At 46.0% G+C, this 21,697-nt stretch overlaps 1 protein-coding gene and 1 long non-coding RNA gene across 5 annotated transcripts in view; one reads left to right on the top strand and one right to left on the bottom strand.

Moving 5' to 3' along the window:
• Positions 1-12,751: 12,751 nt before the first annotated feature.
• Positions 12,752-21,677, bottom strand: LOC142601680 (uncharacterized). 3 transcript variants are annotated; one of them, XR_012835241.1, is made up of 3 exons: positions 21,545-21,677; positions 15,969-16,085; positions 12,752-13,031 (listed from the first exon to the last, which is right to left on the bottom strand). It is a non-coding gene; the product is annotated as an uncharacterized LOC142601680 (long non-coding RNA). The 3 variants fall into 3 exon arrangements; XR_012835242.1 differs by lacking the exon at positions 21,545-21,677 and adding an exon at positions 19,152-19,256; XR_012835240.1 differs by lacking the exon at positions 21,545-21,677 and adding an exon at positions 16,265-16,323.
• Positions 19,079-21,697, top strand: part of NR3C2 (nuclear receptor subfamily 3 group C member 2) — a 218,241-nt gene continuing 215,622 nt past the window's right edge. The window contains exon 1 of one of the 2 annotated variants that reach the window (XM_075751264.1): positions 19,079-19,433. The gene's annotated coding sequence lies outside the window, so the exon portion shown is untranslated. The remainder of the gene's footprint in view (positions 19,434-21,697) is intronic. The other variant, XM_075751262.1, reaches the window with a different exon arrangement.

Below are 21,697 nucleotides of genomic sequence, written 5' to 3'. Positions count from 1 at the left end.
CAACAGATATATGATCTCTGAAATTCTTCCTTGGCTGACCACAGTTCATTCATCAGGGAATAAATTTATCCCTTTGTTGGGCAATTAGCAAGCACTCGGTGAATTTCCAAAGGCATTTCTAAGACCTCAGCCACCTTGGATTTCCAGGTGTCACATGAGCACTACCATATTTGCGCCCAGCCTTTTCCCCTTTTAGCAAAGTGTCACCCACCAACAGCCCGCAAAAGCGCTGTACCTCCAGCTCTTGGAGAGGAGTCAGCTCCTCCCTACTCCCCCCCCGACTTTGGCAGGCAAGGAAAAAAAAAAGAGCTACCCAAAACCTGCCCTCAGCTGTGTTTCTAAGCAGGGATTTTCACTCAGCCAATTGCGTTTGTGATTTCTACTCTCTTTCTCATGATATTTGTTTTGATTCTGTCTATCCACCTCTGTCGCTTCTGTACTCCCAGGCCCATTTGCTTAATGCTCTGTTATTGTTGCTTACATTTCAGTATATATTCTACTCTGAATAGGTAAGATAGGTGAATAAAAAAATTACCATCCCTTTTTACAGGTAGACAAGTGGGAGAGTGCAAAAAATGAGGTTATTGCTTCACAGTCTGCAGCACAGTCAGAAGCAGAGCCTCAGTCCCTCGACTTCGGTACCCCAATCGTAATCCCATAATTTTCTACCTGAACCCGTTCCAGCTCCTACTGATTCTGACGGGCTGGATGAATGTGCTTTAGCAGCACCTCTAGTTGCCTGGGACAGCAAAAGCAATACTTTTACGCTGAAGAGAGGGGAAGTAACTGGCCACTAAAACACCAGGAGGCAGATTCAGCCCTTACATAAGTGAAAGCAACACTGAAAGTGAAAGCCAAGTCTGAATTTGCCTCTGCATCCGTAGCATTACATTTTTTAAGTTCTTCTGGCCAGAATGAAAAGGGGTTTGATAACCCAAAGAAGCGATAAAGCCCAGCTCTGAACCAGCTATAACGCAGCCGGCTGCCATCTATGACAGCTGGAGATCGTTGGGCTGCGGACGCAGTGCCAGCACGCAGATCCATCACCCATTGCCCCCCGTGGGGATGCAAGGACCATCGCCAGACTATTCCCATCTTGCAGCCAGAACCATGATGCTGAAGCAGCTCTGCTGCCGTCTCATGCTGTGCTGCTTCTGGCCTGCCTCCGTCGAGAGCCTGCTCTCCACCACGGGCAGCGGAAGCTGGGGCTGAGCGCGGCAGTGATGCATGGGACCCCGTGTGCTTCGCAGTGGGAATTTTCACACATTAGCCTCTGCAGAACTCCCACTTAGAAATAAAAATTGCAAGTTTGGGGCAAAAAGCATTTGCCAAGACCCCTTAATTGGATAGGCTTGTATTCAATTTCCCAGTGGCTGTGTAGTATACGTATATAAAATTTCTAACTTCTTTCCACTCAAGCACATATTTAACACTTAGGTGTGCAGATCCTTATGGAAGAAAAATGCTATGATTTTATAAAAGTCTTGTAAATATTGCCTGTGTAAAAGAGCACACAGGGCAGTGATGTCCAAGCAGCTGGCATAAACGGGTAGACTTGTGTCATTGCCAGAGTCATCTCTGTCAGCAATGAGTTATACTTCACTCAAAACGGTGACATCAGCTCGCAAGCAGGGAGGACAACAAAGTTTGCTTGGGACATCTGAACATGCTGTCTTGAAATCCTTTTGATATGTTGTGCTACCCTGACCTGTGCTTCTCTCCATGCAAATAAAATTACTAAATCCACTTTTTTTATAATATTCTTGCCTATTTTAAAATAAAATAAAAAAAATAGTCGAGTCTATTTTAAGAACCTTCATGTAGCCCCCTTTCCATTTTCCACAATGAGGCACAAATGCAGCATATACAAATGTGACAGGATTTACAAAATACACAGCTTCAGCAAACACAAGGCTGTAATCCAGAGTAATTTTGACTCTCCAGAGCAAATGGGAGAAATAAGAAAGAAGGATGCTGTGCCCTGCGATGCTGAGGCAACAAAACCTCTCTGCCAACCTTGAGCGAGAAGTTCTTCCTGTCCTCTGCCCTACATCACCATCAGCCAAATCCAAAGATACCACAGATGGTAACATGCCCCTTGTCCAGAGCTCATAACCAAAAGACTACTCCCTTTTGTGGTCATGATTTCAGCGGCCAGCGCAATATCTCAATCTAGGCTCTAGAGACCTCGTGAAAATGGCGCATGGTGACTGCTCCATGTAGGAGGAGGGTTCCTATGATCCTTTTCCTCCTTAAGATCCCGGTATTATGGAGAACTCTGTAAAAGACCACAGTTTTACACAAAGAAAAAAGAAAAAAAGGGAGAAAAGTAAACATTTTCAAGAAATGGTCTAATCACTTTCAGTTCCTTCAGTGCTTGCTGGAATAATCATGATGAACTCTGTCAGTGTTAATGGGGGTGTTATAAGTATCTGTGTAGGACTGCCTCTGTAATTCAGCATTAATTAGCTGAATCATTATTTTAGAGTGTTACTGAATTATCTTATAATTACCACCTAACTTGGTGCTTGTAAATGAGGCAACAGAAGGAAATGGCAATTCTTTTAAATGTACTTAAAATTAAGAAGGCATAATAAACACTCCATTCTGTCCTTTTTAGAAGCTTTTTTATCTTCTGCGAGATGTAAGGCTAGTACAACTGCTTTCATCTATGCCTTGTAGATTTATTACAATCATTATAACAAATGGAAATGAATATTATTCAGGTTTATTACCCCATAGTATATCTTTATGAGCATGCAGGAAACCATGTTGCTTCTTTATCCACTGACTATGAAGAGAAAGAAAAAAATCCTGCCTGGGATGTATTGTGATGAAAAAAAGATCATTTGATTCTCCTAATATAACTGTTTTGCTAATAACTTATCTGCTCTGATTCCCAACACAATCAGACCTAATTGTTGCTCACTAAGAAGCCTCATTACGGCTTGACTGGGAAGGTAGTTAGGAAATACCACGTACATTTTGCTGTCGCTAATTCTGCTCTGGAAGTGCTAGTTCTGTGGTACAAGGTCTGTTGCACCATATCCCCCTGCCTGAAATGCGCAGAAGCGAGGGGGAAGAAAGGGAGTATGTTTGTCACCGGGCAAATCGGAAAAGCTGGTAACACCTGGCTGGTTCGGATTCAGATGCTTGGGATGAGCTTTGAACGCTGCGGACAAGGCGGTTTGCTCAGATAGTCATGCCTTCCCAAGAGGTTGTTCAGTATAATTTTTTGCAGGATTTTCTGACAGCACAGGCACATGTTTATAAAATCATAAAGAAGCGCGCTAAGCAAATCTCTCCTTATTCTCAGGCTTTTACTGGAAAGTACTTTTCGTAACTTCTCCGCTCAGACTAAAAGAGATTGTCCAGGTCAACAGATCTGAGGTCTGCTAGACCAAAGGGGAGTCAATGTTGTGCAACCAGTTGTACTAGCAACCAGACATATCTTGCATGCTTTAGTTTTTCAGGGTGTATTCAGAGATTTGCAGCAGGCAGTTACAGTCTGCATTCTCTTACTTTTACCACATACTCCTTATGCGGGAGTCACAACATACCTATAGCCTCCATTTTGTTAGTATTTTGCCAGCAGAACTGAGGGCATGTTAGCACTTGACTTCTTTAGTCAACATAAGTGATTCTAAATATGAAACATATATATATATATATAAAAGGAACAGAGAAACTTGAAAAATCTTTGTCATGAACAGATTTTCAGCCTGACTATTCTCAAATACATTGCTTCCTCAACACTAAATATTATATGCAGTTTGAAATAACGTAATAGTTTATTGTGGATGGTTGCTGGTAGGATGTTACTGATACAATGAAGGTATGACACACTAAATCACACTTCACTTTTATATCTATGAAAAAAGATTATTTTCATACCCCGACATATTTATTGCTTTGAGACCAAGCCTGTTATTTATTAGGGTTCATTCTGCAGTTCTCAGAAATGGCAGAATATTACTATTGTGATTGCTCTTCTCACTAGAATCATGATTGTATTCACTCTTCATACAGAGCAGTTTAAATCATGGGAAAAATTCACAGCACAGTTAAACAATTTGATGGAAAACATAGTCCACAAATAACCACAACTTACGTGTAGTACGGTTTTACAGGTGACAGGAGAATGTTTTTCTTTCCTTAAGTTTCTTGACCCTCTTAGCTAAGGTCAACCAGTTAAAAATGTGTGTCATAGCTGGCCTTCAAAAGCAACTTTCTAAATAGACAGTAGTGGTCCATTATTAGGAAATATAACCATCCTGAAAACTGGAATATAGAACGCTTGGAAGTTTTTATGATAAAAATATGAATGATAGAAAAATTTTGGTTGGAAGGGACTTTGGGAGCTGATCTAGCCCAACCTCCTTCTAAAGGCAGGGCAAACTTCAAAGTTTTGTCAGGATCTCATGTAAGCAAATTTTCCTTACTTCTCAAACTTTCCAAAGCTCCTAATGACAAAATGCGGCTCTTTGTTCAGCTTACATCCAGAACACTCCCAGTTTGGGTGCATTTAGATTTGTGACTCCTACCCGCACTGCCAGGATCAGCACAGGCAGTAGTTTCATATATTAATAACGCTGTCAACCACCTTAAGGACCCCGTTTCCCAATGTGCATAACATTTCCAAACACTACAAAACATTTCCATACTGAGTGAATTCTTTTGTTTGTTTGTTTGTTTGTTTTCCTTTCATTTTAAAATACAAATTTGAGCTGAATCAGCTCAGGTGTTTCTAAGGAGCAGACTCAGGAACAAGCTTTCTGCTGAAAAACCCAGTGGCCTCCCGTAACTTTGGAGCAAGGACAAGACGCAGTGTCAAAGAACAGCTTCTCTGTGCTGTTTCCGTGCAGGTCCACCCACATTTGGTTAAAAGATAAGCCTTAGAAAAATTGTGATTGAATCCGCTCAGTGTGGACTTGCTAGGCTTTAACGGATCCTGTCTGTGAGGATACCAGAGCTTGTCTGAACCTCTCTCCACGTTTTTGGAGAGCAGACTCCAGCTGTATGCCAAGGTGGGAGTCAAACACAAGCAAGGCACATGCCGACCTGCGCACCAGTCCCTGCTGCCAAGGGGACAACAGTCTGGTCACAAGGAGTGTCCGGGAGGCTGCTGTCCATGCACCATGTTTGCTGCAGGACATGGACGTCAAGTGGAGGATGACGCCATGTGCCAGGGGTGGGAAGTGGCTGTGACACAGGAAGGATGGAGTCTGGGACAGTAGCCCAGGGACCGCTGCGAGAGGAACCAGAACGAGCAGACCATGGATGCAGAAGCTGGAGAGGGGAGATAGGAGGTGCTGAGCAAGGAGCCCGTGCTGAGGGCTGGACATTGGTATCAAGCCCTGGACTGGCCAAGTGGGACAGCATGAGGGGTCAATGCTGAGAGAGGGAGCATGAAGACAGTAATGCGTTAGAAAAAGCAAGGAAGGCAGAGTAATTTGCTCATAAGTTTCTACATGGTGCTCATCACTACCAGTCCCCAGTGCTTTACAAACATCAGTGATTTCATTTTCACAGCACACTGTGAACTGAGATGATACTATTAACAACACTTTAAAATGGCAGTCAAAAACGTGGGGAGATGTAGGTCCAAAGTTTCTACTATTCTTGGTGTCTGTTCTGAGTTGTGTATTTGTTTTTCTCAGTGCATTTGCCACTACACAACGTTTCAGGCACTCAGGGTTCATTAGAGATGTAGCTGCTCATATGTCTGAAAACCAGAAGCAATGGTCAAGTGTCCGCAAAACAAGGAATACGGAATTAAGAATAACCTGTGAAAACATTGGTTTAAGCAACTACCCCACATCCTACTGGATGACCCATCCTGATGGGTCTCTTTGGCAGAGCCAGAAGAAGAACCAGCTCCCACAGCGCAATGCGCACCCAAGGGTCCCTGTGCCCCAGACTTTCTAGGGCGCCTTCTCTTTCAGTTGGACATCCTAGAAAAATCTATCATGGGCTAGTCTAGAAGGAGGAATTTGTCAAGATGGGAGGATAATTTAAACAGTTACAAGAAGCATAAAACGGCAGGAAACATTATTAAAATCTTGATGAATATGCTTAGTTTCCCCGTTGCTGCACCATCTCACCATTTGGGCTGACCGGTGCCTCTAACTTACTCCAGGACAGGCACGACCCAGAGAGCTCTTAGCGACATCTTCCCTGCTCCCATAAGCACAGGCATTCAGCCGTCCAGAATAAATCTCCTGGGAGGTGTTTTTCTTCTCTAGCCCACAATTAAATGACTTCTTCTTTACTGCCTCTTCCTGTTTATGCATTCCTCCTTCCCGGTGATTGGGCTCAGTGGCTGAAGCGTCATATATTTCTTCACGGGATGGCATCCTTCCTTCCCTCCCCCCTTAAAGTTACTCGCTTAACTTTCCTTCTGTGTATCCTAATTAGCACATTGCCAGCTTTAGATGTCAGGACACTTTCTCCTACTTAAAGCCGCCTTAAAATATGGTCACATAACTTTGCGCATTATAGAGTATGAAAATATTTAATGATGAAAGCTCTTTTTCAAGTTTATTCTGTTGAACTTGATGAGATTTTCAATACCCCGCTGCTTTAAATCTCCACGTACACAGACAAATGCAACAAGAGGTTTAAGAATGAAATAGTTCAGGCTACACAGTCGGCATCTCAATTTGTTAGATTAGGGAAACGGCCTTGCACCTGCCCTGATTTTAGCACTGGGAGGTTAACTCCAGTTTCGAGGCATTAGCTTGAATGCAAATAAAATATGTTTACTCAGTTAGGTTTGAACATGTGTTGCCTCAGTTGCCTGATAGCCTACATGATACCATGACACTTATAATGGTATTTATTCTTACTGGCGGGTTAAATCTTAATACTCTGACTTCTGGGGTATTTTTTGTGTGCAAATGCAAAAAAAAAAAAAAAAAAAAAAAAGATGCAAAAGTACAATATGTTTGAGTTCTCTTAAGTTCATCCCGAGCTCAATTAGAATGATCTTATTTACTCTTGGGTTTCTTATTATGAATCTCATTTCAGGAAACATTTTACATCGATTTCACACTCTTTCAGGCATGAAACTATTTGCCTGTGAGCTGGTGCCATGACCGCAAAATCTTGAATTTCTGATTTCTGACGATCATTTTGTTGGGATGTCCCGACAGCAGCCGTCGCCCATGCCAGCCACCCCACTTTTGCAGGGTGCGGTCAGCTCTTTGTAGCCCGCCAGAAGCAGGCTCACGAAGCAAGCTGTGCCCGCTACTCGCCATACCCACGTAGCAAAACTCAGAGGATGATTCCTATAAAAAAGTTTGTCTGACAGATCTGCATACGTCATTTCTTGGCATCTATCTGTCAAATTATTTGGCAGTTCTCTCCATATGAATTGTAGCAGTTTAGCTGCAACAATTTCCAGATCAAAGCTGTCAATCACTAGGCAATTCCCACAAGGACATGCAAAAGGACCTGACGGGGAAATTATCTAAAGCTGCAATAATCTAGAAGACGTGACAGAGAAAAAAAAGCAAGATTTCCCAAACTATATGGACTGAAGTTCAACTACTGTTTTCCTTTGTACAATTTAAGACAGTGAGCTATCATAGCCACTAGATCTGGAGGCAAAAATCTAGAAAGTGAATTGCAATTCATCTATTTCCTTGGCATTCCCTCCCTTTCCAATTAAATATGCTTTTCTTTTCTTCTCCATTATTCTGAGGAGGCAGTAAACCTCAGTCTAAATGAGCATTTACATGAAAATCAGAGGTCTCCAAGGCATCCACAGAAACTCCTTTAATACAATATTTGCTTTAATTTGATTTTCTTTCTTGCCTCTGGGAGAGTTTCAATCACATTGGTATGATATATAATTGTACACCCCCTCCTCCTGCAGAGGTCATTCCCTTTCCTAAAACTGCATCGTTTGACTAGAAAGAATTCCTTTTACAAGTAAACAGCTCAGCAATCAATATTGTCCACTGATGATAGTGAGCACAGTCCAATTTTTAATAGGGTCTCTCAAATGTCAAAAAAACCTCACTTTAATCTCCAAGAAATATAATCTGTTTGCATCACTTGCTGCTTCTCGGTTGTCTCCTTCAGAAAGACTGCTTTCTTGGGCTCACTAAATAACCTCTTTCTTCTGCCTTATCTTATGAAGAATCCAGCTTCATCATACATATTTCAAGCAATCTTTACCTTCCTGAACACAAGTGAATCAGGGAATCATATTCTGTGATTCTCATCTATTTATCTCTCCACTTCAAAATATAAAATCACATACAAAGGGTTGGGATGCGAGCATCTTTTTAAAGATACTTAATCCTGCTTTCATGATATTTATCTCACTTTGTTTTATTAAAATAATCTGCCACATGCTATTGAAACTGTCTTTCAAAAAACTAAATACTTCTTTTAAAGAGGGTACATTGAGAAAATGTATTGCTCAAAGTATTAAAAAATAGTATCTAGTATTGTATTTTTACAGATGTACTTAGCCTTTACCAAACATGGAAAATGATGTACAACAAAATAAAAGCTAAAGTCAGTAGCTGAAAAGAAAAACTCTAATAATAATCAAAATAACTATTTTTTATATTGCTAATCTATGCTATGACATGCTGAAGCACTTACCACACCTGATAGCACACTGAACCCAAAGTAAAAAAATTTGTTTATCTAAACCAGATACACTGGGTCTCATTTTCTGTCCCCACATTTATGTCCACATGTTTTGTTGCATGTCTGCACGGTATTACATAAACATATCATGAATTCATACATATATACAGTAAATTAAGCAACACGTCTGCATGCATATCTGCTGCTTAGCTATATATGTGGGGTTGTGTTCTTACTGATCAGACATATAACCGGTAGAAAAATTAGGGTCCATATCTTTCAGTCAATACATATCTGCAGGATCTTGGGCTTTGAATTTTGTGAGATTCCTCTTTCTTGCAATCTGAAGCTCTTAACAAGTCATTATTTACCTCCTAAACCAACTGATTTCCTCTATTCACCTATCTCAGCTTCAAGTCTTAGAGCTGTGGGAAAACCCAGGTGCTTTCTGCATAGTTCTTTCGCTTCTTTTGGGGAACTTTGGGCTTTATTTTAGAAACAGACTGCATTACTCAGACTCAGGTCAGCTATTCCATCTGTGTTACTGGTTGGCTTAAAAATATTCCCTTCCCTACACTGCAAATAACAGCAATCTTCCCAATTATCTTTTTTTTTTTTTTTCTCTTCTTGCTCTTAACAGAATATCTTTACAAGAAAGATAACAAACTTTGCATGTGCACATTGAATGATAAAGAGCAGCGCAGAGACAGCTAACCTGTCTTCAGAAACCAGGTGAGGGACCAAAAGTATGGTACCTCCTGAGTTAACATACCCTGTAAAATAAATTGATATGCATTTCTGTAATGTATGTACTCTAACTTGTTTTACTTGCTTTTATAGTGGCAATAGTCCAGCTGTGCACAAAGAATATATATATTTGCACACAGCTTCCAAGGGCCAGGCCGTTTCAATTGACCGTATTGTTAAAGACAAAGCAGAAAACCACAAAGAAAGCCTGCCAAGCACTGAGACAGGGTACGAGTTGCAGCCTCTTGGGCTTGAGAAGCTCACGTGAGGGGACATTCCCAAAGAAGACGCAAACACATCATCAGTCAAAGATTTTCCTAACCAGAAATCCCCTGCCCTGCTCAGGAAATCCTGCCAGTCTGCAACAAAACACCCAGAGCCACTGGCAACCTGAAGGAGTAAGCGAAGCCACTGCATGCCGTGCCAGAGACGCTATCATACCCCATGGTACTTGGGGAAAGCCTAAAACCGCCCTTCTTGGGGCTATGGCTTTTGGCTGGACCACTCCGGCTGACAGGATGTATCAGTCACGCTAGTGACCAGTAAATCACTTGTCGGTCTCTGCAGGTAAACAGTGAGAGACCCTGGAATACATCATCCCCAACCCAAAGCTGACTATCAGCAATACCACTATCTGTATGCCACTCAGAAATGAACACTCACAGGAGCCGGTGCCAGCTGACTTACACTGATATTGAGGGGAAAATCCAGACAAGCGGTGTCTCCTAATTCTCTGGGCCACCCATTTGTCTGGTCACTGCCTGTCCTCATAATGCACCCCAAAACCTACTCCACCAGAGCAGTAGGATTGACCTTAAAACTCCCAGTCTAACTGAAACCCTATCAGTCTGCTCAGTATCACACTCCTAAAATGTTCCTTTGTTTTTTCATCATCCTAATAAAGTGAAGCTTCTTGTCTCCAGGTGCGTCCGCTGCCCCGAAAGCAGAAGGCACGCTAATTGGATCAAAGCACAAACTTTGTTGCTCTGTGAGTATGCGCTGTTGCCTCACAGTAACTTCTGCCATGCCTTCAATTGCCTTTATCAATGCCTTTCTCATAGCAGGCTTTTCCTGTGATGAGCAACATTTTGAACAGTGCTCATTTCAATCTGTAGGCTTTAGCTGTGGGACAAATCTCCTGGTTTTTCTTATGGAAAACCCACCGCGCTTGAAAAGAAGATAGCCGTTCACCTGAACAGGCTATGTCAGATTATTATTAACTCTAAATTCAACAAGTAAAAATAGCAGGGATGCACAGCAGTAACTGGAATCATATTTAATATTACATTCTAGCAAGCCCCAAAGCGACATAATTAGGTGGCCACTGCTGCATCAAACAAGGAATAAGCACCGAACACACGTGAAGGCATATGCTATCATTTACAGCATTTACATTTACCCATTTATCTTTGGGTAAGGTTTGTAACATGCAAGTCTGCAGCCTCCCTCTTCCTTCCAGCTATTAGAGAGGAGCAGGGCACTGGGGAAGCGGAGGCAAAGGGGGGTGACCGAGAGCCATTTCTCTGGTTTTGACAGACTCTCTTATCCGTCACCTCAAACTAAGGTTTCTTTGAACTGCTCTCCCTACTGGTCCATTACAAGAGTGGAGTGTCATGTCTTATTCCTTACCAAGGTCACTGGGAAATAGTGTTGGAGACCCTCAAATCTTGTCTGTGAAGGCACCTTATAAGAAACACCTTTCCCACTTCATGTGAACCATGTAGCATTACCTTTCCACCTGAGGATCGATAGATCTTCACCAGTCCTTTCCCGCCTTCACAGAAATAAACTTTCTGTATGAGAGTTGTGACTGATTGCCCCTCTGTGACATTCAATAACTCCTGCTGGTCCCTTCCCACAAAACCATACCCCTGAAGATCCAGACCCAGACTGAGCTAACAGGAAATTATCAAAAGGATGTTTCAAATGAAGCACGTTGCTGCTGCCTCCTCTCTGCAGTTCAACTTGTGTCCTATTTTGACCACTACTGTTCTCAGCTCTGTCTCCCTAGGGCAGTGGTCCTTGCTCACACACTCCAGAAATCTCACCCACCCTGTACTGTACTGAGAGCTCTATCTCACCATTGAATCTCTACCTGCTGCAGGTGAAGGGGTCTCACAGGGACCTGCTCTCCCAGCCAGGATGCTGAGCCCCCCATATCACCGCTGATGCTGGCCCTCTTTCAGTTCAGTGCCCTGTAAAAACGGAGTCCCTGCCCTCCTGAAGGAGTGGTCCAAGCCCCCCCATTTCGTTGGTCAGATTTCCCAAAGACTTGTGGTATCTCCTGAAGTATTGCTACCCACCTTAGTAGATATCACTACTAAAACCTCCACAAGAACCCAAACGGAATGAGAAAACAACAGGCTTTTGTTGGTGTGCTTCAAGTCTTTGAAATGGCTGGGATGGATGGATGGATGACTCTCCCTCTGTGCTGCACCACCATTAATGAGGAGCTACCACTGTCCTCCATGCCCACATTCATTGTCTTCTTCATTTTGCCTTTGCAGCCTAAATTGTGGTCATTTTATAATGTCATTACTGGTATGAAAACCACCCTGCCAAGTTTCATGTACTCTATAAAGGTCATAGATACCCATTACTTTATACCACATTTGCTTTTTGTTCTTAATTGCTCAAATTATATATAGGTCTTTTCTGGGTTATGTGACACCAAATTATTCTTCATTGTCATCAAAAGGAAATGCCTTCTTCATATCACCCTGAGTGTTTGTAGTTCTCATATCAATCTGGATTATCCGCAATCCCTCCCTCTCCCTCTTCAATTTACAGATTATCAAACTAGATGGGGCAATATTGAACTCAGCATCTTTTTTGTACATAAGGCAGAAGGTTGCATCATCTCTTTTATGAAGTATTCCAGTAATCTCTGGATTCGGAAATTTCGTGCCTGTGTCATTTTGTCTCTTTGATTAGTCTTTTTTTATTTTCATCAGAACTGGCATGGGGAAGTACCTTAGGCTGTTTTGACCTATTATACCTTCAATCCTAGAAATCATCTTTTTGGCATGTTTGATTAAAAAGGATCAGTTAGAGGGGACACTTTGCCATTCCTTGACATAAACTCCTCACTTTTGATCTCATCCCCTATTTTAGTTCCCAAGAGTCACGGCACCACTAGAAGATTTTTTTTTTCTGTAATCAATCTGTGATAATTCTTTTTATAATGGTGCAATTATCTACTCTCTTCTGGTTTCACCTTAGAAAGCTCAGTGAGTCATAGACCTTTACATCTACTGCATCTACACCCACTGACGATCAACAAGGAGCGACAGTCCCTGGGACTCATTTGCTCTCCACAATGGCTTTACAAGGAAGCACCTGCTTAGAACCAGACACCCTTCAGTATAAGCTCCGAAATAAAAATGCACACATGGAGTGTACTCCCTAGTTTGTTTATTCATTTGTTTATGATTCCCAGTAAAAGAAGGTCTATTTCTTTCTCTCCTGACAGTGTAAATCATGTTACAATCACTATTGTTACAATTATATAGAAGTAGTATAAATACTGCAAATCCAGCTCAGCATCTCTATTTCCTTAAACAAACCTGTGATTCCTTTCACTACTCTTATGCATTCTTCTTACGGAAAAGAGTAATGCTCAGGACTGGAAAAATGAAGTTCATCTGCAGGACTAGCATCTCGGTGACAGGTGTCTTCTCACCAGAACAGAACCAAAGGAACCAGATTAAAAAGATAGGTACCTCATCTTACATTTAGAAGTAATCACGTCTTCTGTGCAGCTGTTGAACACAAAAGATTTCCGATAGGCTCGTTTTTTCATGCGTAGGGGACATAACTGAACCACTTTGGGAGGAACTCTTGTTTGCTAAACCCTTTATCATTCCCACCCTGAACCAACTTTGACTCTTAAACAAACAAGATTTCCTTTGAGTCCTGGCTGATCTTCCTTTAGAAATCTTGAGAGGGGTATATAATTTCTACTCTTGTGACTGTCCAGCCAGAGCCAGCAAAATAAATAAATAAAGAAAAAACATCTGAAATTACTTTCATTTGGCCATGTTCCTACCTCTTTTGTGTTTGCTTTCCATGTATATATGAAGGAGTGAATTTTGTTGTCGGAATTACTCATGAAAAGCAGAGTTCAAAGTGGTGAGCGCATGAACAGCATGCACAGAAGCCAAAATGTAAATGTGCATGTACAAGAATTCATGCCAGAAATTCTTGCACATTCATGGAATGCGACTCTTCTGACCAGGCTCAAGCAGGCAAGGTAACGTCAATCTTTAGTGGCTGCTGCTAATCCATACGGTAAAAAGCCTCAACAATATGGGTTTTCTAAATTCACTTCAATAATGAATACATTCAAACAGACCACCACGCGTTTTCCTTCCCCAGACAACAACCAAATGTGTTTTAACTATACGTCATTCATGCTCACGCAGCAATCTTGGGAAGACAACGGCTGAAAAGGAAATCTGGTCCTGTGATGAAAAGCAGCGAGCTGGGATTTGGGAAGTACCGAGCTTTGTCATAGCTTCCTAAGGGGACCTGAGATAAATCCTGCAATCTCTTTGTTCCTCTGCTCCCTGTCTATAAAACGGTGATAATGCTTCTCTTCTTTCCACAGGTCAGAAGAAATAGGTCTGCGTGGTAGTTGGATGCTGCAGGCACCAGGATTGTACAAGCACTGATACACTGACAGCATCGTTTTTGGAAACCAAGCTGAGCGACTGTCACTTCACGCTCATGCGAGAATAAACCATAGCCAGGTGACTGGGTTGGTGAGGTTATCTACTCTTGCCTGTGAATCACTCTGTTTATTTGCACGTGTTTGGGGCCATTAGGGACAAACCCATCCAATGTGTCAAAATTTCTGTTGCTCCTGGCTTGTGGGCCAAGTATCAGCGAGCGCAGTGGGAAAATTTTGGAACGCATGACCTTTGGTTACCAGATATTTAGTCTAGGCCAGACAAATTCCAGTGTGACCTTCATCTTCAAAGCCAGGACACTTTCTCAGAATACTGACTTCTGGTTCCTGGTGGCAAATATATTTCTTTCTTAACCAAATCTATGTAAATCAACATGCACCTGACAAGGACCAACTCTCCATGTCGTGCAAGGTCAAGTTTCCAGCTTGGGCCCAGGGGCACATTGAATGAGGTTCTCGAGCTGGACCATAGCCTACATAGGAAGCAAGTATTTAATATATGAATATTTGGGAAAGCAGTGCAACTTCCACGAAATCAATAGATTTTTTTTTTTCCTTTTCTGTCTTGGCACATGTTAAATTAACACTTTTCTTGAGCAGCGTCTTAACTCAGCTTCATAGCATCGCTCTCTTCAGTCTCTTCACTGTATGCTTTGGGGAGAGTCCATCCAAAATCTCTCTTTTCCAGGAAATAAAGATTTTTAAAAAATTAGAAAACAAAGGTCTTTCAAGTCTCAAATGAACGTGATCATGTAGGTTAATATCAAACTGGCTCTCATTGCATAATATCTGAGAGCAGGTAATTTCAGGATTATAGAAGAATCTGGAAAATTACATTTTCCTTTTGCTGTAGGAGCTTTAAAGCTGCACCTTCACTCAATCAGGAAGGTAATTTCCTCTATACAGCAAGTTTCAAATTCTACTTACGACCTTGGTGTCATGATAATTTTGATACTAACTTGTTCCATGCTAAGTATTGCTACTAGAACGGTGAATAATCATCAAAATTAACTAGCCTATAGAGTGATTAAATAATTTCCTCCAATTTGCATTTGATATGTTTATTAAGTGCTGGAGGGTGTTCTTTGCTCTCTTATTTTTACTGCTGTTAAACACTATGTCTGGATTTTTGGCATAGGTGCGGTACTATTATGGTTACTACAAAATTTTAATCAGATTAAGGTATGAGTTACCATTTGATACTGTAAAAATGCCAGTAGGTAGTAGATAAATATTAAGATACAATTAGCTGCCACTACCTTTTATTGTTTGAAATTCATTAATATTGAAATAAGTTTGCATACTGTGGTGATCACAATTTTTTTAATGTTCCATTTTCTACAAATTACATTTTCTTACAAATAACAGTACAAGTAGTAAACAGAAGTTGACTATAAACAATGTAAACAGATGCAGCACTATTAAAGCTACAAAAAATACAAAGTACTGCCTATGTGTTACGCCTTGTGCTTCTTTTGCCCTACCATTGTCGACGAGACCTATTACACAACAAGAGGTGATTCTTTGTGAGACGTTTTCATTTTGAAATGGATGGAACTATCGGTGCTAATCATCAACAAAAACTGTGATTTTAAACATATTGGAAATCTGTGTTTTCAAATGCATGCCTTGGCCTTTTACACAAGCAAGTGGTTGCTAACGCCAATATGCAGTGGAAAATGCAATTGTACTATACTTAGATGTGGTTCAACCACACTTATAACGTGGGCCATTAAGGAGCATTTAAAAAAGAAGAAAAGAAAAGACAGAAAAGAAAGAATCCAGGTTAAAAGGGAACATGTTCTGTTGCCCAGCTAAAAGATTCATCTATAATTAGAAAACAAAATTGTTCAAAATCAGATTGAAGAGATAAAATATTGATATATAGGAGAACAGAAGCATACCATATTGAAAACATGCTTACTTACATTTTCCCAGGGCTTGTAAAGAATTCTAAAGACTTTCAGCATGGCTCAGGAAATTAGCTTTAACACAATTAAGCCGGAGAAGACTGTGGACTCCTCTCTCGGAAGACTCGCACCTGTTGGACAGGGAAAGTAAACTCTCATCTGTCATCCCCAATGTTTTTCCAGTGTCTTCCCGAAATGCAGCTCCTCCCCATCAGCTATAAATCTCGAGTAATCACAAGCACATGAGCCAAACAGCATAAAAATTAAATTTACAGTGAATAATATCAGGTAAACGAATAATATATGTGACCATGTGATTGCCTGCTTTCCCGGGCTGGAGCTGGAGAGAAGTGGGAAATGCCCAGCTGCCTTAGTTGGAACCGACTCAAAACTTCATCCGCTTTGGTTCAGTTCTCAAAATAGGGCACATGACCTCTAAGTAAGACAGTACAGTAGGCTGCTTTTACACTACATCGCTGCTCCTGCAGCCCCTAATACCAATTCGCTCGCTTTACTGAGCATGGGAGGAGGTAAAATTTGACACTTGCCGAGTTTCAGTGTTATCTTGTTTTGTAATGCATTATCCATAGCAAATTTACCACTATCTTTAGGAACAGAGATGACATCTGCTACAGAGTGGCTTACACTTGTCTGTCTGCTGCTTTCAGTGTCATGTGTCTGACATGAGTTAACCTCTTACAAAATCTAACGCGAGGGAAGAGAATCGCTCATCGGAGGTGTCCGTGCTGCTCCTCTTGACCTACTTGGAAAACTACGACTTGACTCTTTGCGGTTTCCCCCATCGCGACACAGCTGCAGAAGACAGTACCAGGACCACTTTTAACGGAATTTGAAATGTGCGCTATATATATATATATATATATATATTTGTATGCCTTTGAATAGCCTTATTTCCAAACCTTGCAAAGCCCATTCATTATTTTATCAAGCCTACTACAGGTCCCTTTTTTTTTCGTGGAATTGGCATAATGAGAAAAGATAGCCTTTTCTCTTCACAGATAAAGATCCAAATTGCGTTTTATAATCTGACAATTATGTAGTTTGATTTTTTAAATAAAACAGATAATCTCCCTTCTCCGTTCAAGATGAGATCTTAGTTGTTAGTGACAGCTGTTAAAATGCTGCTAAATATAGATATAGTGTCAACCACTAAAAAGCTAAGTGCTCCTGTGAACCACAAGCAGAAAACAAATGAGGTTTCTACAGAATTTGTGGAAAATCTCTGAGCATCTTGCCTGTACTGGGAAAGGTGCTTTATACTTCCAGCAGCCATCTCTACATTAAACGATGCGGGGGGGGGGGGGGGAATATCAAACATTTGCTATTAAGACAGAAGATAGATATACTCCCTCAATTTTATTTTCTCTCTCCTTTGGGGGTTTTTGTTTGGTTTTTTAAAAAAGAAAAAAGATGATGCAACACTAAGACTGAGGCTACCTCCAGGCATTTCAGATGCCTTCTTCACTTACACCTTCGCCCTGCAAAAAACCCAAGAATAGCAGGAAGAGTAAGACAAAAGAAGTGCAACTAATCAGCCAAATACACCGTTACTATAAATTAAGCCAAAATAGTTGTGCTTGGTACGGCAGTAACCAACAGACCAGCCAACGTGCTTGGCTGCTTTTTGCATGACTGCGATTTGCCGGGTTACTTGCAGAGTTGCATGCAACTTTCCTCTGCCTTGGAACTGCAGCCTCCAACCCACCCGAGGTAGCTCTGCTTGATTAATAAATTAGCTGTATTCCAAACCAGATGTATGACATGAAATGAGTAAAAAGAGAGAGAATTGTTCGCATTCGATGTTATAATACATCTCAGTAGGTTCCTCCTTTTTAGCTACATTATGGCTAAAAATAGAGCACTAGTGTAGGCACAGTGAAATATGATTTGCTTCCAATAATATAGCAAACTAATTGTGAAATTAAGCTATTGAATGTGCCGTTATCTCCAAGTCTGGCTTTACCAGCACTTTATGCTTCCCCGTTTAACATTTATCAAGTTACCCACAAACTTTGATGGATGCAAACAACAGCTGATAAACTATTCGCCTTTTCTAAGGCCCCGATCCTACAGAGGCTTCTGCACAGGTCAAATTCCCTGTGAGCAGTCCTTTAACATGTTTAAAGACTTCATTGAGGCTATTAACATAGGGCCAACTTTTTCCTCCTTCCAATGCCTAATTTTTTTCCTTAATACATTTAAATGAAGAGACACTTAATACCCTGAACTTAAAAATAATCAGTTTTAAAAGATCTTAGCCACAAGTGAAGTATTAATTTAAAAGCAGCATCGATGTTAGCACCGATTTATTTTTTTTTTTAATGTCTTAAATCAGGATGGGTTTGCTCCACCGCAGCCGCACGACTGCCGCGGGGACGCGCCCCCTCCCCGGCGTTACACCGGGACGGGAGGGCACGCCGGGTGGGGGGGGGACACAGAGAGGGGCCCGGCTCCCCCCATCTGGCAGCAGCGGGAGGGGGCGAAGGAAGGCGCAGGCCCAGCGGGAAGGCGCAGCCTCCTCCCGAAATCCCGTCTAGGGGAGCCCCGCTCCCCGCAGCCCGCCCGGGGGCCGAGCGGAGCGGTCGGAGGCGGCGGTGGAGGGGGGGGGGGCTCCGCCGCCGCCGCCGCCGGGGCCGGGAGAGACGCTCCGCCTGGGGAAGGGCGCGGGGAGACACTCCTCCCCCGCCGCCCGCCCTGCCTCCCTGCCGCCCGCCCTCCTTCCCTTCCTCCGGCGGCTCCGCGAACCAGGAACCGCGGCGGCGGCGGGCTCCGTGCGTGAGAAACCCCGCGGCGCCGCGCCGCCGGGAGCCGCCGGGGCGGGCGGCGCGGGAGGGGGCGGCGGGGGCGGTGCGGCCGCCGGGCGCTGCGAGGGGCCGGGCGGCACCGGGGGGGGGCGGGGGGGAGGAAAAAGTTTACACCCTCGCCGCTCTCCTCCCTCCTCTCCCTCCTCTTCCTTGGTGGCGCAGATGGGAGTTTTACCTGGAATGACATAAGTTTTTTTTTTTCGGGCTTGGGGTTTTTTTTTTTGGAGGGTGTCTCTCTCCTTACCCCCCCCCCGCCCCCCTCTTTCCCCCCTCAAATTCCCCCGCTTACACCCCCCCCCGCCGGTGCTGGATCCACCCCCCGCTCCTCTCCGCCGGCGGGCGAGGGTGTGACCCGCGGGAACACCCACCCACCTAGGCGTCCATGGTGGGAGCTGTCCGCCCAGCCGCGCCGCGCCGAGCCGCGGGCACCCCGCCGCCGCCTGCCGCCGCCGCAGCCCCCTCCCGCCGACCCCGCCAGCAGCGCCCTTCCCGCTGCCCGACCCCGCTCCCGGCGTTTCCTCCGCGTACTTTTTTTTTTTTCTTTTTTTTTCTTTTTTTTTTTTTTTTTTGGTGACGGTGCGGGCTCTCGGATGGTTTGCTGGCAGTAGCCGGGGGCCGTGCCTCCTCCCGCCGTGCCACCATGTCGTAGGGGAGGTGAGTGCAGCGCGGACACTTGCGCGGGGCGCGGAGCGGCGCGGGGGGCAGCGGGCGGCGGGGGCCGGGCGGGTGTCCGCCACACCAGCCGGCGTATCCAGGTCACGGCCAGTCCCGTCCCCATCAGTGAAAACTTCGCGGGAAGGACACGTCCATTGCTCGGCAGCGCCCGCGCCAGCGCCGCGGGGAAGCGCGGCGGCGGCGGCGGCTGCTCCGCGGGTCGCGCCGCCTGCGGTGGGAGCCGCCGCCTCGGCCCGTTGCCGCCGGGCCCGCGAGTGCGGGTCGATATTGGGCAGAATATGAAAATGAGAGGGGCACGTGACACCCAAAATCCTGGGGATGTTTGCGCTTTCCCTGTGACTACTGAATACAAACCCCGCTCCCCGGAGCATACGCGGATCTGCGCGTTCGTGTGCGTGCGTGCGCGCAGGGGGCGATTTCGGGCGAAGGTGCGCGGTGCCCCAGCGCGATGCACGGCGCTGCCGCTGCCCGGCGGGCTCAGCCCCCCGCCCCGCTCCCAGGGGCACCTCTGTCACCCCGCGGGGCCGCGGAGCGCACCTGGGGGTCGGGTCGGGGCCGGGGCCGGAGCTCGGCGGGCGCCGGGGCCGTGTGGGAGCGGGGTGTCAGCGGCTGCCGGCCGCTCGCCGCGGGCTGGGGGCGTTATTGACGGAGCGAGTTCGGAGCGCATCGCCTGAAAGTTTGCTCGGCGTCTTTTTTTTTTTTTTTTTTTTCCTTCCCTGTGAAAAGGGTATTCCTGCAGCCGGGACGCGGGCGCTGGAGGGGACACCGGCGGGGGGGGGGGGGGGGGCGCAGTGCCCCGGAGCCGGGTGCCGTCCCGGCGGCCCCTGTCGCTGCCCCTGGGTGGGGGGAGGCAGCGGGCGGGGGAGCCCGGCGGGATGCGCGGCTGCCGCGGAGCGGAGCCAGCCCGCCGGAGAGCGGAGGACGAGTCCTTGAACCCTCCCGTGGTCCGCCGCTCCGCTCTTTCATTTTTTTCTTTTTTTTTTTTTTTTTTTTTTAAATTTTTCGGTTAAATCACCGCTGCATCGGTACCGTGCATATTCACGCACCGCTGCAAGGCGGAAATCCCGGGCCGGCGGAGAGGCGATGCCCGGCCCTGCCGCCCGCACGGCGCGGGCACCGGGCGGGGGCGGCCGCGCCCCGCGCACCTCACCTGCCCGCGGGGGGCCCCGGCCTGATGCCCCGCGACCCTTCCCCGGGGGCGCCTCGGGGGGGGGGGGTGTGAGGGGGGACGGCAGGTGGGGGCCCGCCGGTTCCCTGGCGGGGCTGGCGCCCGGGGGCTGCGCGGCCGCGGCGGCCCCTGCGGCTTTAAGGAGATGCGTTTTCCAGCCTGTGTCGCAGCAACTTTGTATCAGTCATGTCGCCCGGCGGGTGACTGACGGCGCACCCCAGCCAATGGGGCGGCGGCCTGGCCCCAGCCGCGCGGCGCTCCGCGTCCCGTCCGCCAATGAGGACGGGCGGCGGGCGGGACGTAAACTTGAACTTTATCTGGGCATGTGACATGTTTTTAAAGGACTTGGCACCTTTTCCCGTCCCCTCCCGGGTGCCGCTCCGTGTCACCGGGCGGCGCGGCGCGGCGCAGCGCGCCTCGGGCGGGCGGGCAGGCGGGGGAGGGGGGTGAGCGCCGCCCGCCCCGCCGCTCCGCGCCGCCCTCCGCGCCGGCGGGGGCTCGGGGACGCGCCCCGCCGCAACAGTTACCGCGGGGCCGGGGCCGACGTGAGGGGCGGCGGGGCGGGGGGCGCCGCTCCCCGACCCGCACCGGGAGGTGGGACTGGCGGGGTGTGGCGGGGCGGGGGAGGGGGCACTTCGGGGCTCGGGGGGCGATGGGGGGTGGTGTGTGTCACGGAGATAATCCAGACGCTCTGCGCCGTGGGGGGTGGGGAGCGGCGTTTGCGCGGAAAAAAAGCGCTTTTCTGCATCGCTTGGGGGACCGGGCGGCGGGAGGGAGCAGGCGAGGCGGGCTGGGGCTCTCGGGATCCCTCTCCCCCGCTCCCCCCGGCGGGAGCCTGTGAGGGAGGGAGGGAGGGAGGGAGGGAGCGAGCTCCTTCCCGGGCTCTGCTGGGTTCCCCCACGCGTGACAATCCGGGTTGTACCTGCGGGAAAGCGGACCGGCGTGGGGGCGGTTAGGGGTGCAAAGCAGTGCCTTCTACCCGGGAGTCGCGGTGATGCTCCACGTAGCGTAGGGCAGATAGAGAAATAAGCGTGCGCGCTGCCTGCGTGGTCGTTAACACGCGTGTGTGTGTGTG

The sequence above is a fragment of the Balearica regulorum genome, chromosome 4 (genome assembly GCF_011004875.1).
Source record: "Balearica regulorum gibbericeps isolate bBalReg1 chromosome 4, bBalReg1.pri, whole genome shotgun sequence".
NCBI lineage: Eukaryota > Metazoa > Chordata > Aves > Gruiformes > Gruidae > Balearica > Balearica regulorum.
The sequence above is the reverse complement of the archived record's forward strand: the minus strand, read 5'-3'. Positions and strand labels throughout refer to the sequence as shown.